Source organism: Oncorhynchus nerka, linkage group LG10 (assembly GCF_034236695.1).
Source record: "Oncorhynchus nerka isolate Pitt River linkage group LG10, Oner_Uvic_2.0, whole genome shotgun sequence".
NCBI lineage: Eukaryota > Metazoa > Chordata > Actinopteri > Salmoniformes > Salmonidae > Oncorhynchus > Oncorhynchus nerka.
In genome coordinates this window covers 55,905,272-55,928,116 of record NC_088405.1, presented here as the reverse complement: position 1 = coordinate 55,928,116, position 22,845 = coordinate 55,905,272, and the positions used below count along the sequence as shown (strand labels likewise).

General features: G+C 43.8%; 1 protein-coding gene across 1 annotated transcript in view; it reads right to left on the bottom strand.

Annotated features, from left to right (window-relative positions):
• LOC115135668 (gamma-aminobutyric acid receptor subunit beta-4-like) overlaps positions 1 to 19,945 on the bottom strand; it is a 59,189-nt gene extending 39,244 nt beyond the window's left edge. Inside the window, exon 1 of the mRNA XM_029670571.2 lies at positions 19,865 to 19,945. The gene's annotated coding sequence lies outside the window, so the exon portion shown is untranslated. The remainder of the gene's footprint in view (positions 1 to 19,864) is intronic.
• Between the last annotated feature and the right edge of the window lie 2,900 nt (positions 19,946 to 22,845).

Below are 22,845 nucleotides of genomic sequence, written 5' to 3'. Positions count from 1 at the left end.
GCAACCTACGGTTTCTGTACTTCACAGACCGCTGAGATACATTTTGAGCCTAATTTCCATCTGAGCTTTTTTTTTCTCTCCTTCAGTTCAAAGTTGCTGGACACAACACTTTGTTTGATGAAGCCCCTCCCATCCCCTGCATGCCCCCCCCCCCACCACCACACACACACCTCACTGACTCAGAGCAGAACAGAGCAGTAAGAAGAGGGAAAGCGCTGTGCTCCCTCCTTAAGCATTTTCGCCTTCTGCTCCCTCTGCAATATATCATCTGCTGTTCTCTCTTCATCAGGATACATATCAACCCTGCACACCTGAGCATCCATCCTGCTGTTCTCTCTTCATCAGGATAGATATCAACCCTGCACACCCGAGCATCCATCCTGCTGTTCTCTCTTCATCAGGATAGATATCAACCCTGTACACCTGAGCATCCATCCTGCTGTTCTCTCTTCATCAGGATACATATCAACCCTGCACACCCGAGCATCCATCCTGCTGTTCTGACAACACACTCTTTTGTGCTGAATGGGCATTTATTTGGCACTGCGTTACAGTGGGTTGTGTAATGAGCCCACATGCAAAATGGCCCATCATTTAGCATGTGGCGACACACTAAGAAGAGATTGTCTCCAAAATGCTAAATGTGTGGGGTGAAATTTAGATTTGAGCATCATAGGAATATATGTACAAAACATTTAAGGGCTGTTGCTGATATGTGCAGGCTGGTACAGATGGGCTTGTATGCGTAAATTACGAGTCATGTTTAGAAAAGACACATTTCACAGCATGGGAAATCACTCTCTCTCTGCATACGTATAGAGTAAATGTTCTTTGTGAGCCATTCCGCTCTCATAAACAGACTTGAGGGGGCGCGTTTCATTGGATACTGTTCAGATAATATAGCAAAGAAGATGAACAATGCTATTATGATGGCATGAATAAAGCTAGCCCTCACCTCCTCAGACGGAAGACACGCTTGAATCTCATAAACAACTTGTGCATTCGGTCAGTGAGATGCACATACTGTACTGTACTGAGCATCAATGTCACTGCAATGACTGTTGCTGTTTTATGACTACAGTACATTTACTGCTCTGCCATTGCAAAAAAGATCAGGCGGCAGCTGGGACTCATTTGAGCTCAATGGGGAATGAGATCAGTAAAAAGAGGGCTGCGGGTGGAGGAGGACTGGTGGCCATGTTCAGATACCATGGCTGAGGGGTGAACTGGCACTGAAACACATTAGACTGTTAGAGTGTGGGCCTGGGCCACTCTTAGTGGGAGAGCAGGTGCTTACGGTCGTGGCTGCATGATACGTGGCCAGGCTGACTTCTCAGACCCCTACTCCACATGGCTGTGGCTCCTCACCACACTTCACACGGTACATTATCCTGGATCTTTGGAATGTCCCTGGCCCTTTGACTGAAACCAATAACACAAATGGCCTGGAGCTTTACAGTAGACTGGGACCAACCCCCAGGATAGGTACTTTACAGTAGACTGGGACCAACCCCCAGGATAGGTACTTTACAGTAGACTGGGATCAACCCCCAGGACAAGAGCTTTACAGTAGACTGGGACCAAACCCCCAGGACAAGAGCTTTACAGTAGACTGGGACCAACCCCCAGGACAAGAGCTTTACAGTAGACTGGGACCAAACCCCCAGGATAGGTACTTTACAGTAGACTGGGACCAAACCCCCAGGATAGGTACTTTACAGTAGACTGGGACCAACCCCCAGGATAGGTACTTTACAGTAGACTGGGATCAACCCCCAGGACAAGAGCTTTACAGTAGGCTGGGACCAACCCCCAGGACAAGAGCTTTACAGTAGACTGGGACCAAACCCCCAGGACAAGAGCTTTACAGTAGACTGGGACCAAACCCCCAGGACAAGAGCTTTACAGTAGACTGGGACCAAACCCCCAGGACAAGAGCTTTACAGTAGACTGGGACCAAACCCCCGGGACAAGAGCTTTACAGTAGACTGGGACCAACCCCCAGGACAAGAGCTTTACAGTAGACCGAGACCAACCCCCAGGACAAGAGCTTTACAGTAGACCGAGACCAACCCCCAGGACGGGAGCTTTACAGTAGACCGGGTCCAACCCCCAGGACAGGAACTTTACAGTAGACCGAGACCAACCCCCAGGACAAGAGCTTTACAGTAGATTGGGACCAAACCCCCGGGACAAGAGCTTTACAGTAGACTGGGACCAAACCCCCGGGACAAGAGCTTTACAGTAGACTGGGACCAACCCCCAGGACAAGAGCTTTACAGTAGACCGAGACCAACCCCCAGGATGGGAGCTTTACAGTAGACCGGGTCCAACCCCCAGGACAGGATGTATACAGTAGACCGGAACCAAACCCCAGGACAAGAGCTTTACAGTATACTGGGACCAAACCCCAGGACAGGAGGTTTACAGTAGACTGGAACCAACCCCCAGGACGGGAGCTTTACAGTAGACTGGGACAAACCCACAGGATAGGCTTATGGGAGTCATCAAATAATGTTTTCTACACACCAGCTTCTGAATCTGGCTCCACAGGAGGGCCAGCCAGGTAATAGGACATACCAGAGGCACCTACACAGGAAGAGAGCGTGTCAACCTTTTAGTTGTAGGGATAAAAACGTATGATGGGCATGCTGAGAAATAAGACATAGTAACCGCATTGGGCCTGTACTGAATTTCCAGCAAATATCATCGTCTTTCACGTCATTTTGTCATTATTTGTCTAGAGACAATGTCTCCCCATTTGGCACAACTTTCATTTCAATGGCCGCTCTTATATGAAGGTAACCTACCTCCCACCCACTCACACACACACACTAACACACACGGCAAAGTAGGAAGACCGAATTGAGGAGAGGCCTAGGGATGCCTAGCTCTGGGCCCAGGGGCGAGAGGGGCATGTTCATAGCACCAGTGATATGTCACCCACATTTCAAGCTTTGTTAACGGTGGAAGCTGAGACCATAAAACCCATTTCAGCGGTGATGACAGCTAGATTTAAAGTGCGTTCTCCAAGGGGAGGGGAGTGGGATGGAGCTAAGCCAGGCTCTCTCGCCACTTGGCACGGACTCAGCTGAGGCTTTGCTTTTTGTTTTGCGACTCTTGTGCGAGATCATTACACTGAATTCCCCTTGGTAGGATCCAGAGCACCGCGGCACACCGGTGACTCATGATCCCCGCTCCTCTGCCCAAATCAATGACGGCGGGCAGAGACAAAGACAGAGACACAGGCAGAGCCATGCTCCAGTCTCTCCTCCCCTCCGCCCACAGCCAGGCACCAACGCAGCCCACAGAGAAGACATTCAGCAGCAATAGTGCACACCGCTGTAGAGAACAAACTAGCAGTCTCAAACAGAGACTCACAACACAATGAGAACACAACACGAGATAAATATTTTAATTGCCAAGCAACCCACAATATATCGATGTTTTTGGCAGCTTAGCAGAATGTTCTTTAACAAATTAAGTATTCACTGAGAGGTCAACTGGCATTTACCAAATGAATAAAAAATGACTACTTGGATGTACAGTATCGGGAGAACTTGTATTGTGGTATTGTTAACCCATGAAACAACAATCACAGGTGGATAGAGAACAATGTGTTTGATTTCAACAGCCTCGTACTACAAAGCAAGGCTCATTGTAAACAGGCGGCAGATAGCCTAGTGGTTTGATTATATAACCCACTGACACAGCGGTTAGGTCACTGCTCCCTCTGCTGTTTCATGAAGTCCACGATCATCTCCTTTGTTTTGTTGACATTGAGTGTGAGGTTATTTTCCTGACACCACACTCCGAGGGCCCTCACCTCCTCCTTGTAGGCCGTCTCGTCGTTGTTGTTAATCAAGCCTACCACTGTAGTTTCGTCTGCAAACTTGATGATTGAGATGGAGGCGTGCATGGCCATGCAGTGGGTGAACAGGGAGTACAGGAGAGGGCTGAGAACGCACCCTTGTGGGGCCCCAGTGTTGAGGATCAGCGAGGTGGAGATGTTGTTACTTACCCTCACCACCTGGGGGTGGCCTGTCAGGAAGTCCAGGACCCAGTTGCACAGGGCGGGGTCGAGACCCAGGGTCTCCATCTTAATGATGAGTTTGGAGGGTACTATGGTGTTAAACGCTGAGCTGTAGTCGATGAACAGCATTCTCACATAGGTATTCCTCTTGTCCAGATGGGTTAGGGCAGTGTGCAGTGTGATTGGAATTGCGTTGTCTGTGGACCTATTGGGGCGGTAAGCAAATTGGAGTGGGTCTAGGCTGTCAGGTAGGGTGGAAGTGATATGGTCCTTGACTAGTCTTTCAAAGCACTTCATGATGACGGAAGTGAGTGCTACGGGGCAGTAGTAGTTTAGCTCAGTTACCTTAGCTTTCTTGGGAACAGGAACAATGGTGGCCCTCTTGAAGCATGTGGGAACAGCAGACTGGGATAAGGATTGATTATGTCTGTAAACACACCAGCCAGCTGGTCTGCGCATGCTCTGAGGACGCGGCTGGGGATGCCGTCTGGGCCTGCAGCCTTGCGAGGGTTAACACGTTAAATGTTTTACTCAGTGGCACTGTATTGTCCTCAAAGCGAGCAAAGAAGTTGTTCAGTCTATCTGGGAGCAAGACATCGTGGTCCGCGATGGGGCTGGTTTTTCTTTTATAGTCCATGATTGACTGTAGACCCTGCCACATACCTCTCGCGTCTGAGCCGTTGAATTGCGACTCTACTTTGTCTCTATACTGACGCTTAGCTTGTTTGATTGCCTTGCGGAGGGAATAGCTACACTGTTTGTATTCGGTCATGTTTCCGGTCACCTTGCCCTGATTAAAATCAGTGGTCGTGCTTTCAGTTTTGCGCAAATGCTGCCATCAATCCACGGTTTCTGGTTGGGGAATGTTTTAATAGACGCTGTGGGTACAACATCACCGATGCACTTGCTAATAAACTCACTCACCAAATCAGCGTATTCATCAATGCTGTTGTTCGATGCTTTGCGGAACATATCCCAGTCCATGTGATCGAAGCAATCTTGAAGCGTAGAATCCGATTGGTCGGACCAGCGTTGAACAGACCTGAGTGAGGGAGCTTTCTGTTTCAGTTTCGGTCTATAGGCTGGGAGCAACAAAAGTTGAGTCGTGGTCAGCATTTCCGAAAAAAGGTCGGGGGAGGGCCTTATATGCGTTGCGGAAGTTAGAATAACAATGATCCAGAGTTTTGCCAGCCCGGGTAGCGCAATCGATATGCTGATAGAATTTAGGGAGCCTTGTTTTCAGATTAGCCTTGTTATTAAAATCCCCAGCTACAATAAATGCAGCCTCAGGATATGTGGTTTCCAGTTTACATAGAGTCGAATGAAGTTCTTTCAAGGCCGTTGATGTGTCTGCTTGGGGGGGAATATACATGACTGTGATTATGATCGAAGAGAATTCTCTTGGTAGATAATGCGGTCGGCATTTGATTGTGAGGAATTCTAAGTTGAGTTCCTGTATGCGATGATCACACCACGTCTCATTAATCATAAGGCATACACCCCCACACTTCTTCTTACCAGAGAGATGCTTGTTTCTGTCGGCGCGAAGCGTGAAGAAACCAGGTGGTTGTACCGACTCCGATAGCGTGTCTCGAGTGAGCCATGTTTCCATGAAACAAAGAACGTTACAGTCTCTGATGTCTCTCTGGAAGGCAACCCTTGCTCGGATTTCGTCTACCTTGTTGTCAAGAGACTGGACATTGGCGAGTAGTATACTCGGGAGCGGTGCGCGATGTGCCCGTCTACGGAGCCTGACCAGAATACCGCTTCTTCTGCCCCTTCTGCGGCGCCGTTGCTTTGGGTCGCCGGCTGGGATCCGATCCATTGTCCTGGGTGATGGGCCAAACAGAGGATTCGCTTCGGGAAAGTCGTATTCCTGGTCGTAATTTTGGTGAGTTGACGTTGCTCTTATGTCCAATAGTTACTCCCGACTGTATGTAATAAAACCTAAGATTTCCTGGGGTAACAATGTAAGAAATAACACATAAAAAAAATAAATACTGCATAGTTTCCTAGGAGCGCGAGGCGGCCATCTCTGTCGGCGCCGGAAGTACTCAGTCGACGGGACAGTAGTGGAGAGGGTGGAAAGTTTTAAGTTCCTCAGCGTACACATCACAGACAAACTGAAATGGTCCACCCACACAGACAGCGTGGTGAAGAAGGCGCAGCAGCGCCTCTTCAACCTCAGGAGGCTGAAGAAATTTGGCTTGTCACCAAAAACACTCAAACTTTTACAGATGCACAATCGAGAGCACCCTGTCGGGCTGTATCACCGCCTGGTACGGCAACTGCTCTGCCCATAACCGTAAGGCTCTCTAGAGAGTAGTGAGGTCTGCACAACGCATCACCGGGGGCAAACTACCTGCCCTCCAGGACACCTACACCACCCGATGTCACAGGAAGGCCAAAAAGATCATCAAGGACAACAACCACCCGAGCCACTGCCTGCTCACTCTGCTATCATCCAGAAGGCGAGGTCAATACAGGTGCATCAAAGCAGGGACCGGGAGACTGAAAAACAGCTTCTATCTCAAGGCCATCAGACTGTTAAACAGCCATCACTAACATTGAGTGGCTGCTGCCAACATACTGACTCAACTCTTTAATAACTTTAATAATCACTTTAATAATGGAAAAATGTATGTAATAAATGTATCACTAGCCACTTTAAACAATGGCATTTTATATCATGTTTACATACCCTACATTACTCATCTCATATGTATATACTGTACTCTATACCATCTACTGCATCTTGCCTATGCCATTCGGCCATCACTCATGCATATATTTTTATGTACATATTCTTATTCATTCATTTACACTTGTAGTAGTTGTGAAATTGTTAGGTTAGATTACTTGTTAGATATCACTGCATGGTCGGAACTAGAAGCACAAGCATTTCGTTACACTCGCATTAACATCTGCTAACCATGTGTATGTGACAAATACCATTTGATTTGAATCCCTGAGCCAAATAGGGGAAAAATCTGTCAATGTGCTCTTGAGTAAGGCACTTAACCCTAATTGATTATGTAAGTCACTCTGGATGATGTAAATGATGTAAATGTAGCAGTCATCACCCTGACTATGACAGCCATACATAATACCCTCCATTTTGTAAAAGACAAAAACATTTTTTTTAAATATGCCCTGAGCTCTTACTCATTTTGCACGTATAATTAAGCAATAAGGCCTGACGGGGTGTGGTATATAGCCAATATACCACAGCTAAGGGCTGTTCAACACAGAGCGCCTGGATACAGCCCTTAGCCTTGGTATCTTGTCCATATACCACCAACCCCCAATGTGCTTTATTGCTATTATAAACTGGTTACCAATGCAATTAGAGCAGTAAAAATAAATGTTTTATCATACCTGTGGTATACCACAGCTGTCAGCTAATCAGCACTCAACCCCCCCAGTTTATAATGCATAATAAATATGAATTCAATACAAATGCATTAATGTGCTTTATAATGCCTTTTAAAGGAGTCATGCTTTATAAAGGCCATATGTGTTACAGATGCATGGTGGGAAGGGGCCTGTCAGAACCGGGAGGAACCAGAAGCCCTGGGTCAGTGTTGTTCTGTGGGCTGGCCGTCCCCGTCTGTGGCTGGGGCTGTTAAATCACATAACTAACGAGTTCTGCGCTACTCAGGCTGCTGTATGCTGGCATTTCTCTGAGATATGCTGTCCATTCCACTAATATTTGGCGCTGCAATGTAAATTGCCATATATATCAGATGCGTATGGCCACACCTTGTTTAAATTCGTAGTTCAACCTTGTGATAGTAGTCAGAGTACTCTACAGCAGGTTGGAGTATAGTACGACAACACATTGCTATAAACACACCCATATTACTACAGTAGACTAAGATAGTCAACAACCTCCCAACTAAACCCTGCAGCAAATTCAAGTTGAGAAAACGTACTACTGGAAAGGAATTTCATATCCATTCCTACATTCCATTACACAGAAGGCTGTCTACATGTAACAATATTGAAGACGGACATATAGACAGAGTGAGATACAATTGTGCTGATTTCCCTTTTTAAAACAAATGTGTCTATAAATAATTTGACAATGCTTTTAACAGTAACCACCAATGGCAGTCAAATGTTGGAAGATGTAGATAACATAGAAGAAAAACATTACTGAAACCATTTACAGACCACTGGTTTTCATTAGATTTCCCACAGTCCTTTAAGGCCACTTAAAACTCCAAATGATGAGCTGCTCAAAGACAATGTAATTAGGGGCTTTCAGTTCACAGTGTCATTTCTAGGAGATCTCCTATTTGACCAATAGCCTTAATTATCCTGCACTTTTTGACTGATATGACCACCTGGCCACCGTGATCACGTGATTGTTTGGCGGACAACCTTGTTTGGAGAAATGTGGGACACAAAATGAAGTGGTCATCATGTGATAGTTGACCATGTCAAGCTCGGAAATTTGGATGGACTTTGATCCCAAAAATGGTACTATCCTCCACAACATCTAAAAATACATTACAGGCCTAATGGTTTGTCAGAAGTCATGGCTGTCTCAGTCTTGCGAGTCTTATCATAGCATATCTTAAAACCAACCATAGACGACATGCACTGTAGTTCAGCAGCTAGTATTCTATCCCCTTGGTGAAGTCGGACTGAAAAGTCAGATCTAGCCGTCTGGGATGTGCACTTTAGATTCTAATCATGGTGACTAGGATAGGGATCTCAGTACAGAAGGATCCTCTGACGCAAGGAGATAGGCAGCCTCTAACGCAGTCTGAGCGTGTGTGTCAAATCAAATCAAATCCAATTGCATTTGTCACGTGCATCGTAAACAATAGGTGTGGACTAACAGTGAAATGCTTACTTACGGACCCTTCCCAGCAACGCGGAAGAAAGAAAATAATAGAAAAGTAAAACATGTAATAACAGTATTAATAGATACAGAATGAGTAATGATAACTTGGCTATAGACAAGGGGTACCAGTACTGAGTCGATATGCAGGGGTATGAGGTAATTGAGGTAGATATGTATAGTACATGTACCGTACTGTAACTTGGACAGTATTTGACAGATAGTAAACATGTCTGCATGTGTGTGTCTGTGTGTTCTGTATGTGTGTGTGTGTCTGTATGTGTGTGTCTATGTGTCTGTGTCTGCGTGTGTGTGTCTGCGTGTGTGTGTCTGCGTGTGTGTGTCTGCGTGTGTGTGTCTGTATGTGTGTGTCTGTATGTGTGTGTGTGTGTGTCTGCATGTGTGTGTGTGTGTGTCTGCATGTGTGTGTGTGTGTCTGCATGTGTGTGTGTGTGTGTGTCTGCATGTGTGTGTGTGTGTGTGTCTGCATGTGTGTGTGTGTGTCTGCATGTGTGTGTGTGTGTGTCTGCATGTGTATGTGTGTGTGTCTGCATGTGTCTGTGTATCTGTATGTGTGTGTGTGTGTGTGTCTGCATGTCTAGTGTCTGTATGTGTGTGTCTGCATGTGAGTCTGTCTGCGTGTGTGTCTGTCTGCGTGTGTGTCTGTCTGCGTGTGTGTCTCTCTGCGTGTGTCTGTCTGCATGTGTGTGTCTGTATGTGTGTGTCTGCGTGTGTGTGTGTGTGTGTCTGCATTTGTGTGTCTGTGTCTGTCTGCATGTGTGTGTGTGTGTCTGTCTGCATGTGTGTGTGTGTCTGTCTGCATGTGTGTGTGTGTCTGTCTGTCTGCATGTGTGTGTGTGTGTCTGTCTGTCTGCATGTGTGTGTGTGTGTCTGCGTGTGTCTGTGTGTGTGTCTGCATGTGTCTGCATGTGTGTGTGTGTGTGCATGCATGTGTGTGTGTCTGCGTGTGTGTGTCTGCGTGTGTGTGTGTATGCGTGTGTGTGTGTCTGCGTGTGTGTGTGTGTCTGCGTGTGTGTGTGTGTCTGCGTGTGTGTGTGTGTGTGTGTGTCTGCGTGTGTCTGCGTGTGTGTCTGCATGTGTGTCTGTGTCTGCATGTGTGTGTCTGTGTCTGCATGTGTGTGTCTGTGTCTGCATGTGTGTGTCTGTGTCTGCATGTGTGTGTCTGTGTCTGCGTGTGTGTGCGTGTGTGTCTGCATGTGTGTGTCTGCATGGGTGTGTCTGCATGGGTGTGTCTGCATGTGTGTGTCTGTGGTTGTGTGTGCGCATGCCTGAGTATGTGATGGCGTGTGTGCTGGCAGGGTCGTCATGCACCCCAAAAATCTGAGGGGACACAAAGCACGTGAGGATGGTTGGAGGGTAGTTGGAGAATTTAGCATTTTTCAAACACCCGAAACAGCTTTTTCCTGTAATCTAGAGACATAATGATTCTACTTAATTCTATATAAAAAGAAATATGTCTATTTTGCTGCACATCTAAGCATACCACTTGATCTGTTTGTATCCTCATGACTGGTGGTTCTTAAAAAAAATATATATATATAATTACTACCATTTACATAAGTATTCAGACATTTTACTCAGTACTTTGTTGAAGCACCTTTGGCAGCGATTACAGGCTGGAGTCTTCTTGGGTAGGACGCTACAAGCTTGGCACACCTGTATTTGGGGAGTTTCTTCCATTCTTCTCTGCAGATCCTCTCAAGCTCTGTCAGGTTGGATTGGGAGTGTTTCTGTACAGCTATTTTCAGGTCTCTTCAGAGATGTTCGATTGGGTTCATGTCCAGGCTCTGGTTGGGCCACTCAAGGACATTCAGAGACTTGTCCCGAAGCCACACCTGCGTTGTCCTGGCTGTATGTTTAGAGTCATTGTCATGTTGGAAGGTGAACCTTTGCCCCAGTCTGAGGTCCTGAGCGCTCTGAAGCAGGTTTCATCAAGGATCTCTCTGTACTTTGCTCCGTTCATCTTTACCTCGATTCTGACTCGTCTCCCAGTCCCTGCCGCCGAAAAACATCCCTTCAGATAATGCCTCCACCACCATGCTTCACCGTAGGGATGGTGTCAGGTTTCTTCCAGACATGACGCTTGGCATTCAGTCCAAAGAGTTCAATCTTGGTTTCATCAGACCAGAGAATCTTGTTTCTCATTGTCTGAGAGTCTTTAGGTCCCTTTTGACAAACTCCAGGTGGGCTGTTATGTGCCTTTTACTGAGGAATGGCGTCTGTCTGGCCCTTCTACCATAAAGACCTGATTGGTAGAGTGCTGCAGAGGTGGTTGTCCTTCTGGATGGTTCTCCCATCTCCACAGAGGAACTCTAGAGCTCTGTCAGAGTGACTATCAGATTATTGGTCACCTCCCTGACCAAGGCCCTTCTTCCCCGATTGGTCAGTTTGGCCGGGCTGCCAGTTCTAGGAAGGGTCTTGGTGGTTCCAAACTTCTTTAATTTAAGAATGATGGAGGCCACTGTGTTCTTGGAGACCTTCAATACTGCAGAAATATTTTGGTACCCTTCCTCAGATCTGTGCTTCGAAACAATCCTGTCTCGGAGCTCTACGGGCAATTCCTTCAACCTCATGGCTTGGTTTTTGCTCTGACCTGCACTGTCAACTGTGGGACCTTATATAGACAGGTGTGTGCCTTTCCAAATAATGTCCAATCAATTGAATTTACCACAGGTGGACACCAATCAAGTTCTAGAAATATCTCTAGGATGATCAATGGAAACAGGAGGCACCTGAGCTCAATTTCGAGTCTCATAGCAAAGGGTCTGAATACTTATGTGAATAAGGTATCTGTTTTTTAATTTTAATAAACTTGCAAAAACAATCTCATTATTGTGTATAGATTGCTGAGGATTTGAGGATTTGTATTTTTTTTATCAATTCTATAATAAGGCTGTAACGTAACAAAATGTGGAAAAGGTCATTTGCTTCTCTGCATCTCTACTAAAATCTGGATAAAAGATTGGATAAAAGATTGAAATAAAAGATTGAAAGCAATGCGAGTCTTATTCAGTACATTTAGTTATTGGTTGTTTTTTAAAAGTCTACCAAACTGGACAGCAGGCATGCTAATAACTAAGATAGACAAGCTAGCTACTCTAACTAGATTAATAGTCTGAAATGGCTTCTTCGTAGCTAGTTTCAAGGTTGAGAACCTATCTGGGCTAGCTAAAGCCATCTTCATAAAATTGCTAGGTGGCTAGTAGTAAACAGGACAAATCTGAGGGTCTTTGTGCCGGAGTGGTCAGGAGTGTGTATGTGGGAGCGTGTATGCATGTGTGTATTTATCTGAGAGGGGGAAAGAGAGGGTATTGGTGACTAAGATGGGGATGAAAAGGGATAGATTAAGACTGTTAGTGCTGTGTGTGCGTGCGTGCGTGACCGTGCCTGTGTTCATGCGGGAGGTGCTTTAGTACTGACCACATGCTCCCAGCGCTGTCCCTGCAGTGACAGAGGGATGGTGATGTGTTCTCACATCGTTGCAATTAAAACAAATTCAAGTGCAACACATTACTTACTGCTGAAATCACACCACATATTTCTCTCCCCATTGTCATCACAAAGAAAAATCTAAAGGGGAGAAATTCCCTTGCCACAAAAACCCTTAGTGTATCACAGCCTTGGGTGTGACATGTTGCGTATCCAGACAACTTTCCCTTTCAATTTAGCTAATTAAACACTGGGCCATGTTTTATATGACCTGACCGTAAATGGGCTCCTTCGTCATGAGACCATCCATGTGTGGGGCAACGTGGGGCTGTCTTTGTTGAAAGGCCTGGCTCCAAATGACAAACCGCGATCTGGTAAAAATCAAGGTTGTCAACAGCTGACCTTGATAAGAAGTTGTAAATAAAGCCTTTATAGGATGTCATTCATTTAATGGCATCAACAGCTGATTCCATTTCCTTTTTATTGGTGGAAATGTTACACCGTGCAGTCGGAAAGTATTCAGACCCTTCCCCTTTTCCCAGTGGTGGAAATGTTACACCGTGCAGTCGGAAAGTATTCAGACCCTTCCCCTTTTCCCAGTGGTGGAAATGTTACACCGTGCAGTCGGAAAGTATTCAGACCCTTCCCCTTTTCCCAGTGGTGGAAATGTTACACAGTGCAGTCAGAAAGTATTCAGACCCTTCCCCTTTTCCCAGTGGTGGAAATGTTACACCGTGCAGTCAGAAAGTATTCAGACCCTTCCCTTTTCCCAGTGGTGGAAATGTTACACAGTGCAGTCAGAAAGTATTCAGACCCTTCCCCTTTTCCCAGTGGTGGAAATGTTACACCGTGCAGTCAGAAAGTATTCAGACCCTTCCCCTTTTCCCAGTGGTGGAAATGTTACACCGTGCAGTCAGAAAGTATTCAGACCCTTCCCCTTTTCCCAGTGGTGGAAATGTTACACCGTGCAGTCAGAAAGTATTCAGACCCTTCCCCTTTTCCCAGTGGTGGAAATGTTACACCGTGCAGTCAGAAAGTATTCAGACCCTTCCCCTTTTCCCAGTGGTGGAAATGTTACACCGTGCAGTCAGAAAGTATTCAGACCCTTCCCCTTTTCCCAGTGGTGGAAATGTTACACCGTGCAGTCAGAAAGTATTCAGACCCTTCCCCTTTTCCCAGTGGTGGAAATGTTACACCGTGCAGTCAGAAAGTATTCAGACCCTTCCCTTTTCCCAGTGGTGGAAATGTTACACCGTGCAGTCGGAAAGTATTCAGGCCCTTCCCCTTTTCCCAGTGGTGGAAAAACTACGCAATTGTCATATTTGAGAAAAAGTAACGATCCCTATATTGAAAATGACTCAAGTAAAGGTGAAAGTCATGCAGCAAATTACTAGAGTAAAAGTCTAAAAGTATTTGGGTTTAAATATACTTAAGTATCAACAGTGAATATGAATGCAAAAATATACTTAATTACCAAAAGTAAAAGTATAAATCATTTCACATTCTTTATACTAAGCAAACCAGACAGCACAATTTTCTTTTTTTGTAAATTTACGGCTCGCCAAGGGCACACTCCACACACTCATTTACAAATTAAGCATTTTGTGTTTAGTGAGTCCACCAGATCAGAGGCTGTAGGGATGACCAGGGATGTTCTATTGAGAAGTGTGTGAATTGGACCATTTCCCTGTCCTGCTAAGAAATTAAATTAAATGCAACAAGTACTTTTGGTGCCAGGGAAAATGGGTGGAGTAAAAAGTACATCATTGTTTTTAGGAATGTTGTGGAGTAAAAGTCGTTAAAAATAACAATAGTAAAATAAAGTACAGATACTCAGAAAAACTACTTAAGTAATATTTTAAAGTATTTTTACTTAAGTACTTAACACCATTGCCTTTTCCACATTTTGTTGCGGTACAGCCTTACTCTAAAACGGATTCAAGAATTTTTTTTCCTTATCAACCTACACACAATACTCCATAACAAAGCGAAAACATTTTTTTTTTGCAAATGTATAACAAAATTTAAAAAATATGGTAGACCTTATTTACATAAGTATCCAGAGTATTCAGTTCCTCTGTGGAGATGGGAAAACCTTCCAGAAGGACAACCCTCTCTGCAGCACTCTACCGATCAGGCCTTTATGGCCTGGAGCAGGTTGAGAGCTTTAAATTCCTTAGTGTCCACATCAACAACAAACTAGATTGGTCCAAACACACCAAGACAGTCGCGAAGAGGGCACGACAAAGCCTATTCCCCCTCAGGAAACTAAAAAGATTTGGCATTGGTCCTGAGATCCTCAAAAGGTTCTACAGCTGCAACATCGAGAGCATCCTGACCGGTTGCATCACTGCCTGGTACAGCAATTGCTTGGCCTCCGACCGCAAGGCACTTCAGAGCGTAGTGCATACGGCCCAGTACATCACTGGGGCAAAGCTCACTGCCATCCAGGACCTCTACAACAGACGGTGTCAGACAAAGGCCCTAAAAATTGTCAAAGACCCCAGCCACCCCAGTCATAGACTGTTCTCTCTACTACCGCATGGCAAGCGGTACCGGAGTGCCAAGTCTAGGACAAAAAGGCTTCTCAACAGTTTTTACCCCCAAGCCATAAGACTCCTGAACAGGTAACCAAATGGTTACCCGGACTATTTGCATTGTGTGCTCCCCCCCCATCTCCTCTTTTACTCTGCTGCTACTCTCTGTTTATCTTTTATGCATAATCACTTTAACTATACATTCATGTACATACTACCTAAATTGGCCCGACCAACCAGTGCTCCCGCACATTGGCTAACCGGGCTATCTGCATTGTGTCCCACAACCCGCCCACCCCTCTTTTTACGCTTCTGCTACTGTCCGTTCATCATATATGCATAGTCACTTTAACGATACCTACATGTACATACTACCTCAATAAGCCTGACTAACCGGTGTCTGTATATAGCCTTGCTACTCTTTTTTCAAATGTCTTTTTACTGTTGTTTTATTTCTTCACTTACCGACACACCTTTTTTTTTGCACCATTGACTAGAGCCGGTAAGTAAGCATTTCACTGTAAGGTCTACACCTGTTGTATTTGGCGCACGTGACAAATAAACTTTGATTCGATTTGTTCACAATGTTGAACATCAGCAAACCACTCGCCCACACAACACAATACACGTGGTCTGCAGTTGTGAGGCCGGTTGAACGTACTGCCAAATGCTCTAAAACAACGTTGGAGGCAGCTTATGGTAGAGAAATTAACAATCAATTCTCTGGCAACAGCTCTGGTGGACCTTCCTGCAGTCAGCATGCCAATTGCAAGCTCCCTCAAAACTTGAGACATCTGTGGCATTGTGTTGTGTGACAAGACTGCACATTTTAGAGTGGCCTTTTATTGTCCCCAACACAAGCTACACCTTGGTAATGATCATGCTGTTTAGTCAGCTTATTGATATGCCACACCTGTCAGGTGGATGGATAATCTTGGCAGGAGAAATGCTCACTAACAGGTATGTAAACAAATTTGTGTACACAAATTTAGAGAAATAAGCTTTTTGTGCATGTTGTGTTTCTATTCTTGCTCAGTGTAGTTGAGTGACTACAACTAGCCCATTGACTTGGTTGCATTTTTTAAAACACAATGAAGAGTCTTGAAACAACACCAAATAAACAAAACATTGAAAACGCACTTTTCTTTGGTCCTACTCTAAGAAAGAACAGAGACAAGAGAGGTTCAACGTTGACAGATAAGGAGAGAGAGCGTTTATCTTTTTCTTATCATTTTTCCTATTGTCAAGATACATTAGCCAAGGCCAAAGCAAGACGATTCTACAGAGATATAACAATACAATGAATGTAATGCCATGTATAAACCAAACACTGGCCTTACCACCATGACCCATTATAGGGCTGGGCGGTATACATTATTTGACTAATTACCGGAATTGATGCACGGACCAGTTTGGTTTTTACTTTACCTTCTCTAACGGTATTTGAATGTTTGGTAAATGTGATATGCCTTGTGTAACGTCCATTTTTATAGTTTACTCCGCTACTTGAGTCATCCCTCTCCGCTCTCTCTCTCTCTCTATTTCCTTGACATCCCTCTCTCTCTCTGCCGCTTTCCACACAGACCTGGTCCCACCCTCTGTCACTCAAGGAGTGCATTTTTTGTTACTTGACCACGAGACACTTTCGTTCAGTCTGCATGGTCAATGCAGCACATGCAACTATGTTGATTACAACGATGTTTCCAATTTGATTTTAATATAAATCCACAAGCGTTCTATAATTACAACATTAGTTTGTGTTTCTTACATCTGCAAACAGCTAGTTTGTATTTTCTTAGCAAGTTAATCATTGGGAGTAATGGAAGGAAGGCTACACGAAACGTTTGACCCAAGTTAAACAATTTAAAGGCAATGCTACCAAATACTAATTGAGTGTATGTAAACTTCTGACCCACTGGGAATGCGATGAAATAAATAAAAGTTGAAATAAATCATTCTCTCTATTATTCTGACATTTCGCATTCTTAAAATAAAGTGGTGATCCTAACTGATTTAAGACAGGGAAGTTTTACTAGGATTAAATGTCAGGAATTGTGAAAAATGGATTTGAAATGTATTTGGCTAAGGTGTATGTAAACTTCCGACTTCAACTGTAGTTAGCTAATCAGCATATTGTTTCTGCAACAGTATCTTCGAAATCAAAGAGGATTAGGCAAAGCATGAATATGTTGGCTATGTGAATAAAGATTTAATGTAGCCAAATATTATAGGGTCCCCTAAGAAACACAAATGAGTGCAAGAAATGCAGAAATTGATGGAAATGCAGGAAATTATTTTAGGCTGAAGTTGAATTGAACAGTATAATCAATCAGAATGGAGAAAGACCCATTGAAATAATTTAGAGTGTATGTGTTGCCACCCTAGGGTCACGCCCTACTCATAAAGCAAATTTAGAACTTGTATTAATCAAAAACGTCAAACACCATCATACCTTCAAAAATTGGAAAAATACCATGATATTAATTTTTGGCCATATCGCCCAGCCCTAGCCCATTATCATCATCCTCCTCCTCCTCCTCCTCCTCCTCCTCATCAAGCACATTGATGTATTCTTTTCCTACCTTGTTTGTCTGTCTAGATACCTCAATGCATAATCAGATTCAATAGAGCACCTGGGTGGTTCGGATAGTGCTTAGCACAGGCTATTTCTCAGTCAGACAGTACAGTATAATCTACACAATCATGAAAGGAATAAAAGAGGTAAGAAACAAGGCCTCACCATCGGCAACTAACCCAACACTGAATATTACAGAAACACAGCAGAGGAGAGTGCAGTGAGATGGAAAAGCTGTCTTTATTGTTTCACCATACTATCTTGACATTTTGCTAACCTCGCTGATCATACACTGGACTATATGTAAATAAACTGCAAAATTAGACGCAGATACGCTTAGAGAAAAGTCACAGTAGCCCTTGTTGTCATTCACGCTACAAAGTAAAGGTTGACTAGTTTGTCCTTAAACTAAAGCATAGAGAATGAAATCCAATTTATATGATCCCCCTTAGTAGTGGGGGTAGGTGGATGTTGCGGTGGGGGTGGGGGTGGGGAGATAGTGTGTGAAGGCCTGATGTTGGATTGTGTTGACCGTTTTAGGGCTCCAGTTTGGCTCAGAGATCAATGAAGAGGCGAGGGGACAGGGGGCTGTGTGGAGCGAGTGCAGCCTGCATTTTCACGCGGATCTACCAGCAATAAGGCCACCACACATCAACTGGTTCCCACGGCAGCACCCTGGGCAAGCCAGGATTCAACCATTTAAACCACAGGCTCTATCATCGACAAGTATAGCGTTCTGGGTCAGTTTTCTCTATTCTGGTTCCAGCACAATAGCTTCAAATATCTGAGTCCAGCATGGGGCACCAATTAAAAGGCCTCCCTCGTTCTTTTGGCTCTCCAGAGCTGAAGTTGGTCAGCAGTTGTGTCAGGAGAGAAGTGGCTGATTGATGATGGAGTTATCAGGATGTGATGGACTACAGCTCCCTGGCCTGAGGCAGCCGTGGCTGGAGGAAGAGGCGCTGCCGCTGCCTGCCCGGGACACTCAGACTAACAACTTAGTGTGCTGCAGTGTGGAGGAGCAATGGGAACTGACTAGAGCTGCAAAGCAAGGAGAGAGCTGGACAAGAAAAAGCTTAATGCAATGTTTTTATGGTGACTTCAAGTGTAGACCGCTAAGCAAAGCATAATTCAAAGGCGGCGAGAGAGAGAGAGAGAGAGAGAGAATGACATCCCAAATACACAATAGCACATCTCTGTCAAAGGAGCTCTATTCTAGCTTGACGTTAACCACAGAGAGAAAAAAGAGGAGAGAAAAGTACAACAAATAAAAACAAATGGCTGAATTATGTTTTACAACCGTTTTTGTTGTTGAAACCCTGTTTAAGTTTCAGGTATCTGATCATGGATGTTGCTGTGCTTTTTACAACAACACCGATTGGCTGCTTTCATGTTAAAGCAAAAATAACATGTTTTTGGGATAACATGTAAGTGATTAAAATGTGTATTTTAAGGTACTATGATATATATATAGTACCAGTCAAAAGTTGACACACCTACTCATTCAAGGTTCTTTATTTTTACTATGTTCTACATTGTACAACAATAGTGAAGACAACAAAACTATGAAAGTAACACAAATCATGTAAAAAGTGTTAAACAAATCAAAATATATTTTATATTTGAGATTCTTCAAAGTAGCCACCCTTTGCCCTGATGACCACTTTGCACACTCTTGGCATTCTCTCAACCAGCTTCATGAGGTAGTCACATGGAATGAATTTCAATTAACAGGTGTGCCTTGTTAAGTTAATTTGTGGAATTTCTTTCCTTCTTAATGCATTTTTGCCAATCAGTTGTGTTGTGACAAGGTAAGGGTGTTATACAAAAGATTTCAAGATAATGCTGTTGCTTTCCTATTACCATGGAAGTAACATTTAAACCTCACAAATGAGCTTTCATTTTATACAACTTTCTCTTTTTGTCAGTATTTTGCCAGTACCACTGACGCATTTAGCCTGCCCTACATTTTAGAGAGGACTGAACTCACTGCTATGGCTACAGTCTGACTCACTTGTCTTCAGCTTGTTTTCAAAACTCACCACTCTAGTGGTTCAACCCATTATGTTCTCTCCAATTATACCAATCTACTAGCCTAAGTTCCCACTATTAATTGCGTCGGTAGGTAAAAGCTTCATGTTTTTTTCTATTACAAAGACTTTGTGTACTGGCATAAGCCTTGGTTAACAATCCTTCAATGCAGCTGCACATCAAGAACCCGTGTGTTAGACAGGTTCTGTATGCGCCCCACTTCTAGAGAACTAAAGCCATCTTCCATATGTGGTGGTTAAGAGACGCGGAGCAAATGAGACGGTAGCAGACACTTCAAAGCCTTTTTGGCGTTCCAAAAGGCTAACAATTCAAATGGGTTCAGAAAAAAATTAACAACCAATAGCACAGGTGCAATAGATCTCACACACCTCCAAAATCAGGCCTTAGACGGATGTCATACCCCTTCAGCAACTTGTCCACCGTGGCCTTGGCCACAGATATTCCGGTTTGTCCAGTGGAGGTGCTGTGGAAAGAAATCACAGTTTTAAGACCGTGTCAGGAGCCATGAGTTGAAACTAAACATGAAGCTCAGTTAGCCTACTTTTGAATACGTTTCACATTACACTTGTAGCCTTCAACTTGCTCAATATTCAGTAGCAAACCTAAAAGATGACATTTAAATATTTCTGACATTTCTAATTGGTAAGTCTATGGTGACAACCACTGCTTTAGTGGGGATTGGGAGCCTGCTTTCTTGAAGTGATCTGAATTAGGCTACACCTGGCATGCTAAAGACTCACCTCTTACATCTAATTGCATGTGTCAGTGGGACATTGAGAAACACAAGTATTTAAATTCCGTAATTAAATAAAATACCTGATTGATATGTTACTTATTTACACTGAATGACAATGTAATTAACCACATAATTCACGAGGCATACAAGTATGAAATCAATGAGCTGATGAACGTGTCAATGCGTGTAGGAGCGTGAGAAGCGTAGTGATCACCCCGTTTATTTCCTGTCATGATAGGCCACTAGAATGAAATTGAAATGTCAAAATGGAAGACCCAGTTTGGGGCCACGACTGTTTGATTAGCGAGCGAATGTTGTCAGTCTCAGTAGGTTAAATGCAATGTAGCCCAGTGGGGAATATACCATGTGAACGTGGTGAATATAAATCTTATTTTTGTTGGCCTAACAGTATGTCTTCATTTACACTGGACATGACAAAACATTAGTCAGGAAATCGTCCTTCTATTGCTAAGCCTACTTCACCATCTCCACTAGGCGGTTACAGGTGCTCAAAATACGCAACACTGGAGAGGACTGAAGACTTGAAGAGTAGTGTGAATGTTGAATTAAAGGTTTGATCAATTTCAAAATCATACGTGTTGAAGTGATGATGACCTACTTTAGACGACTGACAGGCGTTTGAGTTTTATTTTATCCCGCTGATCAAGGATAAATCGGTAGTAGGTAGGCGACATGGTGTTGTTGATGGGGGTGGAATCAAGACATGGTCATTTGCATTTAGGTGGATTTATGATTTTCTTCTTTCCATGTACATTGTGCAGATATACGTCTATAGTTAACGTCTTAAAATTACAGTACGGCTGAGGCTTTGGCTACATTCCTCTGGCTAACATCCATTAAAAAGCTATTGGTGCTGATTGATCAATGGTATGGCTAATTTAATAGACTCGGCATTGTTACTAATTATCGGGTATGTACGGTCTGATTGTATTTAATATGATTGATACTCGCCCCAGCCAATTAGCCGCTATTTACAATTTGGATAGGAGTGCGTTTAACAATAGACAACATGAACGCGCGCCTCTTGCTCGCACACAGGCGCGTGCGCCGCAGAAAATGGTTTCGTGTTAAGATTACAAACGCAATACGAGTAGTAATGTCGCCTTAATGTCGGTGCTGACAAAATCTGATTTCAGTGGGGGTTTTCCTTCCTATTGCCTTCTGAGGGTTATGATAAGCTTTTGCTCTCATGGAAATAGATCTTAGAATGCTGTCTTACCTTTGAACAAAGCAAACGAAGGACAGAGCCGCCAAAGCAGAGAACATTCCACATAATTTATCTTCTTGAGGACCCAACATTTCCACAAATCCTTATATAGTTTCAATAATCCAACCGCTTGTGGTCCAAATAAAATTGTGAAAAGAAAGTTTAAAAAAGCAATTCAAATAAATTGCTGAAAAAAAAAACGATACATTACATTTAGTCATGTATTGGCTTTATACAAAATGCGTGTTTAAACCTCGTAATTGGTCCAAGCTGTTTTCCCAAGCTATGGAAATCCGTGCAGGTCACAGACCCCCTCAACCAACACCAGAAGATCCGACATCTTGCTCATTACAGCCTACACAAGACTTTCAAAAAGTAATAACAAGCCCTTTTCTTTAAAAACGAAAAAGCCCAGAAAAACTGAGAGACGTCTGATAAGGAACAGCAGCGTCTTGTTGATTAAATTGCCAGTTGCAATTTCCCAGTCCAAACCTGCAGAAGAGGCATGATTCCAGCGATGCTCCGGCGCTAGAGATTGTTCCACAATGTAGGCTATGATGTGTTTAAGAATTTGTTTTAGCTGTAAATGTTTGGGGGTGAAAGGGGAGGCGTGGGTAAAAAAAATAAAACATAAATCTTCATTCCCCTTTTGTTGCTGATGATGATGTAAATTTGCTTCTCTCAACTCAAAGTCAGTGAGGAAAAAATGTCCATACAAAAATGCAATGGACAATATCTGATGCAGACGTCAGAGCAGGCTCTATCACCCTTCTGGTGGAAAATTAGGCACAGCGAAATATGGATGACCCGTCATATATATCGGCCAGTGTATGTATCACAACATTGGATTTTATGTCAAAGAGGATAACCAAGTGAAATGCCCAGTCGTCGCCGTTGTCCAGCCTTATCTCTTGATTGAATACCTTACATGTTTCGTTCATCTTCTTCTCGAAGCACTGAGCAAATAATGACAAAGATTGAGGAACACCCACAAGAGCATTTGCGGTGAAAACAAGTGTTGAAATTCCCTTGTACAAGATTTCGTGGGAAATAAGTTCAGCCTAATGTATTGTATAAAATACTAATGTTAATTGAAATTGTAAAAATCTGAAATCTAAGGAGAAATTTCAACGGCAGCCTATCGATGCACTGAATCGCAAAGGAATGAAGTGAAATGATGGCCATATGAGTCTATTCTCCCTGCAACCCATTAGAATGTTGCTAGTACCTTCCAGTGCGTTACATGCATTACCACTTTACCACATAGCCTATTTGAACACACATCAACACTCATAGGGTACTGACTGAAGACAACAAACACACACACACACACACACACACAATTGAAATGCAGCTAAATGCAGTTCACATTACATCCATACAGT